This window comes from Macrobrachium nipponense, chromosome 49 (assembly GCF_015104395.2).
Source record: "Macrobrachium nipponense isolate FS-2020 chromosome 49, ASM1510439v2, whole genome shotgun sequence".
Lineage (NCBI taxonomy): Eukaryota > Metazoa > Arthropoda > Malacostraca > Decapoda > Palaemonidae > Macrobrachium > Macrobrachium nipponense.
Window position 1 is genome coordinate 2,596,192 of NC_087224.1, and position 7,550 is coordinate 2,603,741.

At 40.2% G+C, this 7,550-nt stretch overlaps 1 protein-coding gene across 12 annotated transcripts in view; it reads right to left on the reverse strand.

The window, feature by feature from the left end:
- LOC135205265 (band 4.1-like protein 3) overlaps positions 1-7,550 on the reverse strand; it is a 141,702-nt gene that overhangs the window by 66,413 nt on the left and 67,739 nt on the right. The gene's annotated exons all lie outside the window — the stretch shown is intronic.

Below are 7,550 nucleotides of genomic sequence, written 5' to 3' on the forward strand. Positions count from 1 at the left end.
CTTTCTTTCTCACACTCTCTTTCTCAGTTTTAGGTCATATTTTCGCTTTTAAATGTAGTTTTCTTTAATTTTTTTAGCCGTCAATGGCCGGCTATGATTGTGAGGATGAGTCTAGATTTGTTTTTTAAATTTGATTTTCCTGGCTCTATTTCTCCCTTATTTCTTTCTTTCTCTCTTTTTCTGTTTCTATCTATATATCTCTTTCTCTTTATCTCTCGCATTTTCCGTCTCTCTACTTGTTATTTCAGTCTAATTTTTATATACATTTTTTAAAAACCGTTTGTATCGCTTTTTTTTTTAATGGCCGACGGTGACGATGAGTCTGAATAGTTGTCATAACGTCTCCGCTGATTCTATCTTTTTCTCATATTTTTCTCTCTGTTTCACATTCATTCTCACTCTCTCTCTCTCACACACACACTCTTTCTCTTTCGTGGCCATCAAGTCCCTAAATTCTCGTCTGTTTCGCTTTCAAATGGCCGACCACGAATAAAGTCGAAAATCAAATTCCTCCATTCGATGTCCCGGCATAATGCAAAACATGCATAGTTACTCATTGTTTTTTCCGCTTTAACATTCGCAAATGGCGGTTTGATTAAACGCAGAACGGAAAAAATGTCTATATAAATCGAAAAACGTCGTAAAACCGTCCAAAACATCATTTAAAAGACCAAAAGACTAGACGTTTGAGGGACTACTTCGCGAGCGCGCCGCCCAGTATAAACAAGTGGTCTACGTACGTATGGGCGGGGTGTGTTGCGGCCGTACTCTCTCTCTCTCTCTCTCTCTCTCTCTCCTCTCTCTCTCTCTCTCTCTCTCTCTCTCTCTCCTCACCCGTTTTGGGTGGTTTTCGGGTCTCGTTTGAACCCATTGAGTGGGTCCTATAAATCGCTATATATAATCATTATATCTATTAAACATTCAGGAAGATATATTCGGTTATACAGTCAGAGCGAATGAGATTTATAGGAGAATTCTCTAAGAAATGTAAAGTTTTTTGCTTGAGCGGTTTCCAGCGGACATTATTATTCCGGTACTAAGAAGGATTTAAATATAGAATTCCGTCAGCTGATTAAATAGTTCTGAGAGCGAGAGAGAGAGAGAGAGATAATTTCTCTCTCTCTCTCTCTCTCTCTCTCTCTCTCTCTCTCTTCTCTCTCTCTATCTCTCTCTCTCTCTGTAGAATTTATTCAAAAAAATACATTCACTCCTTGTTTATTTTGGGTATAGACTCATGCTTGAGACCGTATAATTAATCCGAATATTTTAACTCTCTCTCTCTCTCTCTCTCTCTCTCTCTCTCTCTCTCTCTCTCTCTCTCTCTCATGGAAAATACCTTTGATTCATTCTGATCTAGGCCAAGCCCGTGGGGGAGGGGGCGGGGTACTGTATGCGATTTGCACATGCTCACGTGATAATAAATTATTCTTTTTTATTTTCTATCTTACAGGCTCTAAATTGAGATAGACTGGACCCAGTTGCCCGAATTTTTGAAGCTGTTGGCCCCCCTTTTCTTAACCCTTCTAGTTTATGGCTTTGAAATTGGCATAGACTGGGTCTAATTGCCCAAAAATTTTAAGTTTTTACCACTTTCCATTTCTTCATGATTGGGATAAGGCACTAGGCCTATGCTCTGTTTCGTAGACATTCAAGGGTATTTATTTATTGATTATTATTTATTATTAACTTATTTTATTATTATTATGTATTATTATTATTCATTAATTATATCAGCTGAAGTAGGGCAGACATGCCCACCATTATTCGTTCAATAAATAAACAAAGGAAAGTGCAATAATGAATTGAAATTACTGAAAGTAAACAGGACAAGTTGGCTTAGTCAAAAACAATGGCGCCATATTATTATTATTATTATTATTATTATTATTATTATTATTATTATTATTATTATTATTATTATTACAACACGCGAATTATAGAACCCAGTCGCTCAAGATAATACGCAGTTGACGAGATAACAGTCCGCTTTCACTTTTTTTTTTTTTTTTCTCGGCGACTTATTCATAATGGTTCAATGCGACTACAACCAGCGACTATGTAGGAAACCTTCGAGAATGGAACGTCATTTTTGTAGGTCATGATCAGAGCCTCTCTCTCTCTCTCGCTGTATATGTTCTCCTTACTTTCCTCTAATTAGTCTAATTTCTCTATTTTTCTTGTCATGTCTTTCTACTCGCCCCCCCCCCCTCTCTCTCTCTCTCTCTCTCTCTCTCTCTCTCTCTCTCTCTCTCTCTCAGCGATCTTTCTCTCCTCACTTTCTAATTAGTCTCATTTTTTCCTATTTTTCTCCCTCTCTCTTTTCTGTTTACCCGTCTCTATCTACTTTCTTCTCTATCTAAAGTGGGAGTTGAATTCTATCGATAGTTTGAAATTGGAAATTGAGGATGAGAGAGAGAGACAGGAGAGAGAGAGCGGAAAGGAGAGAGGACGAGAGAGAGAGATGAAAACCAGAGCATGAATGACTATAGAAACTGACAGGTGTCGCTCGCGTCCTTACGGTCGAAAGTTCTACTCAAATGCATCCTTGCGTCGGTAAACGGCGACAAAAGACGATGTTGCAAACCATTAAAATGTCTTATAGTTTTATTAAATAACAGAATATAACATAAACTATCACTTAAGAGAGTAAAATGAAAGAGAAAGTCACTTTCTAATTCGCTTTCAACCTGCAACCGTCTTATATAGGTCTAGAGTACACCCTCTAGCAGCAGCAACGGGTTCGTTGTAGTACGATGAGGATGACTCAGCCATAATTGTTACGGACGGACACACACACACACACACACACACGTACACAGACGACCGATTTTATAACCGTTCCATTTTTGCGGTCGTGTCGATTTTCAAGGCGGACTGTCGACAATAGCAACGGTCGATTCAGTAGTGGATCACTTGACAGAGTGACAGGTAGTCTGGCTTCGGATTTTTGTCCCGCCAAAAAATATATCAGACTATTTTAAATATACATTTATGTGTATATACATCCTGTATTTGCTAACGTTGTATTTGGATGTGTATTTTATCGTTCAGGGTTGTTATAGGTGTTATCAGACGCAAGCAAGAAGGAAAATCAGTCACAAGCAGTTCAAAGAATGCTTGTCAGAGGTTCTGTCTGAACTCTAAAAGGAGTTGTATAAACACACAATGTGTCTGTGTGTAAAGGAAATCATTATATAAAAAAAACTAAACAGCTCAAGCATTCAAACCATTAGGTAGATAAGAAAAGAATTAATATCCAACCATAGACCTAAGCATCGATGGTAATGAATGCCATTGCAAAGCTACGGAAACACTTTAATATCTATAATATTTTAATCAATTACACAAATCGGGGAATGCATCCAATGCATCTAGGCCTAAGGCCTCTGTTTAGCGAAAAGAGCAAATGACTGGACTGACCACTGTGTGGGGCAAAGGGCATGGCTGCCCCCACACATATATAAGCCTAAAATGCCACAATGGGCAGCTTCCTGCTTTATAAAAGAGCAAACCAAAATTAATGGTCGGCCTAATCACCCTATGCGAGGAAGACTTGCCTGAGTCTCTCTCTCTCTCTCTCTCTCTCTCTCTCTCTCTCTCTCTCTCTCTCTCTCCTGATATTAGTGGTATGGTTTATTGTCTAAGATTGGAGCTGATTTGCTAAAGTTTTCTCTGGTGTGGCCATATGATAATTCTCTATCTCTCTCGCTCCTGTTATGATCTCTCTCTCTCTCTCTCTCTCTCTCTCTCTCTCTCTCTCTCTCTCTCAAAATCACGGAAAATCTAGACAAAACACTACGTCATATTACAGAGAGCTTCGTATACCGCCATGGCACGCAACCAGTCCAAAATAAGAAACTGCATTTCTTTTAATATTTCTCGTCATCTTCAATAACAGACTATAGTCACGAAAACCCCGCCCATCGATCGATCGAGTGCTCCCCACTCATAACACAGTATGAGGAACATACGTATTAATTATGAGGCATGAAAGATATGAGGTTGATTCTCGTGTCGTGCCATGAGGTGTCAATAAGCAAGTGGTTTTATATTGGTGATTTGAAAAGATGCAATATTCTTAAAAGCTTTGTCATTATGACATAACATTACGAGAGAGAGAGAGAGAGAGAGAGAGAGAGAGAGAGAGAGAGATTCTTGTTACCAAGCGATTAAAAAAAGTATTGAATCGCTTTCTGTCAAATCATTGCGTCTATTAAATTGTCTCAGAGGAAAAAAAAATGAAAAAAATGAATTGTATTTCCCACTGAACTTAAAACTTTTTGTTATTGTTAATCTTGAGAGAGAGAGAGAAGAGAGAGAGAGAGAGAGAGAGAGAGAGAGAGAGAGAGAGAGAGAGAGAGCATAAGACAGTCACAGCTTTATACAACCAGATGCCACTAGTTTTATTTGTGTGTGTGTGTGAGAGAGAGAGAGAGAGAGAGAGAGAGAGAGAGAGAGAGAGAGAGAGAGAGGTTTTATCCGACCTTCACAGCCAATGACCAAATTTGAGTGAGGAATCTTATGACGTTTATTTATATTGATCGATTCTACTACGTCTCTCTCTCTCTCTCTCTCTTCTCTCTCTCGATCAGAGGCTAAGCCATGATTTCGCATCAATTATAAACGGCGAAACATCTCACATCACAGGAGGACCTGCAGTGAGAGCTCCCGAGAATTCATACCTCTCTCTCTCTCTCTCTCTCTCTCTCTCTCTCTCTCTCTTATCAAGCCACTCACGAGAGGATTCCATTACACACAAACACACACTCGCGGATGTGCTATCTGGGGCCAGGTAATCTTTATTCTTCTGTTTATATTATTATCTACTTCTTCTTCTTCTTCTTCTCCTTATCTATCTATCTATGTCAGTAGCAGCTATAATGTTCACTATATACCTCATATTCCTTCCTAGACCTAGACCAAGGGCATAGAACCTAGAGTCCTAGACCTAGATCAAGGACATAGACCTATGCCTAGACTGTCCCCAACCCACAAGGACATAGACCTATGCCTAGACTGTCCCTCCACCCACCCACACAACCCTACAAGGACTTAAAGTCCTAGACCAAGGGGATAGACCAATCGGCCCCTTCTATCCATCGCTTAGGATTAGGCGAGACATCTGTCCCTAAAGGATCTACCCATCCATTCATCCACGCTAATATTCCCTTTCCTCAGTTAATAAAACAAACCCTCCCCCTCCCCCCCTCCCTCCCCCTCCCCCCCTCTCTCTCTTCCCTCTCTCTCTCTCTCTCTCTCTCTCTCTCTCTCCCTGCCCATGAATCAGATGCAATCATGAGCCAACAGTTGGAAGGTGAATCACCGAATCTGGGAGTCTTTTGAAAAAGGAATTCGGCATTTTTTTTCTCCTCTCGATTTTTTGGCTGTTTGGTATGTCCACTCTCTACATCAAGGTCTAGGTGTGTATATTCGAGTCTCTCTCTGCTTTTAGACTGCATGTCTATGCACTTAATGTCTAAAAAAAGTCTGATTCCAAGCAACTAGACAGCTTGTATATTCGACCGTCTCTCTCTCTCTGCTTTTAGACTGTATGTCCATTCACGTAATGTCTTGAAAAACCAGTCTAATTTCTAGAGACTTGATAGTTTATGTGTTAGACTCTCTCTCTCTCTCTCTGCTTTTAGACTCTGTCTATTCACTAAATGTCTAAAAAAAACAGTCTGATTTCAAGCAACTAAACAGCTTGTGCATTCGTCTCTCTCTCCCTCTCTCTGCTTTTAGACTGTATGTCTATTCACTTAAATGTCTAAAAAAACCAGTCTAATTTCAACAGACTTGACAGTTTATCTGTTAGACTGTCTTTCTCTGCTTTTAGACTATGTCTATCCACTTAATGTCTAAAAAAACAGTCTGATTTCAAGCAACTAAACAGTTTGTCTATTCGACTGTCTCTCTCTGCTTTTAGACTGTGTCTTGAAAAACCAGTCTAATTTCAACAGACTTGACAGTTTATCTCTTAGACTGCATTTCTCTCTCTCTCTCTCTCTCTCTCTCAAAAGACTAAACTGGCGAAAGGAATAATCAGATATTCCGGGTTTGTTCCAGCTGCAATATCTCAAGAGAACTTAGGAAAGCTGGAATTAGACCTACATACAAATGGCAAAGCTGAAATAGACCTATAACTTCATTATGGAAAGTTATACCAGGGAAAAAATTCGTAGGCCTAAGAGCAAAGGGAGGCGTGGAGCGAATTCTTATAAGCCTAACTGTGTGACAGACATTATTACGAGGCGTAACGTGTTGAAACTTTTCTCGGAATTTTAAGATTTTTTGAATCACTGAAGCATTAGTCTTATTTTCTTGCCTCCTTCTGTATCAGTCTATTTATTTATCTGTTTGTCTGTCTACCTAGCTATCTATTTATTTATCTCCCTATCTATTTATCTATCTACTTATCTCATAAAGATAAAATGTTTATGGGCCTGTTCCCCTTTTATGCGATATTTTATATCATGGCTAATGTCTTTCATTACTTATCTCATCCCTCTCTGTGACTGGTTGGTTCCCCCTTCTCTCTCTCTCTCTCTCCTCTCTCTCTCTCTCTCTTATAAAGTCAAAAAGCCACTGACATCTTTGGTGTTCACGCAAAGCGTATGCAAGAGGATGCCACACCTACTAACCCATGTTTTGGCAACTTTTGGCACGATGTGGCCAATACCGGGGCAAAATTAAAGTTGCCCAGGGCCGTTGCATTATTATTACCCTATTATCATTAAAGTCTAGAAAGGTTTCTGTGGCATATAATCGAATAACAACGCAAAAACACGACTGGATTCACCCTGAAGAAGGCACGAGAAGACTAGGCCATCTTCCCGGAACGAAAATCTTATCGTAGGACGAAAAAGATACTTATCGAAATGTCATTTCCAGGAGTCCATGTTCCAGGAATCCTTCGTTTTTTTTATTCGGTTTCCAGTCCTCCCTTTTATTGTAAGATAAGATCCAAGTCTCTGGTCCCTTTCAAGATGGTCTAACTGTAGTACAATAGGAATTTCAAAAGAGGAGGTGGGCCGTTATAGAGGCGACGTTGCACCGGGCGAAGTCATAAGGCCGCGTGCGCGATGCTTTCGTCTATAAACAAAGAACTATCTTGTTTTCCTTGTTCTTTCTTCTAACATTATTCGAACGTGAGACGAATGTTAGGTAGATAGAGACGCGAAATACGTCCTGCGGACATTTATGTCTCCAGAGGCAGTAAAACGAATCTTGGCTGAGAGGCAGGAGACAATTTCATAAGCGAAAAACGTTTGAAGAAGCACCAGGAACCACCACCATTGCCATCATAATGGAGTCCTGTCTCCTGTTCCTCCCTCCCTCTCTCAGTCCACCTGAGAGAGTTTTTTAATCTGTTGCCATCCCGTCTGAGAGGCCGTGACGTCACCTTTTGGGGGGGCTGGTAGGGGGATGGGGGAAGGGGGGGGGGGGCGCCCCCTTTGAAGCAAATGAACTCCAAGCCGGTTGATTTATAAGACGAAACCGACACTTATAAAGCAGTTTCATATGTAGATAAGGATGAGCGCACAGGTCTT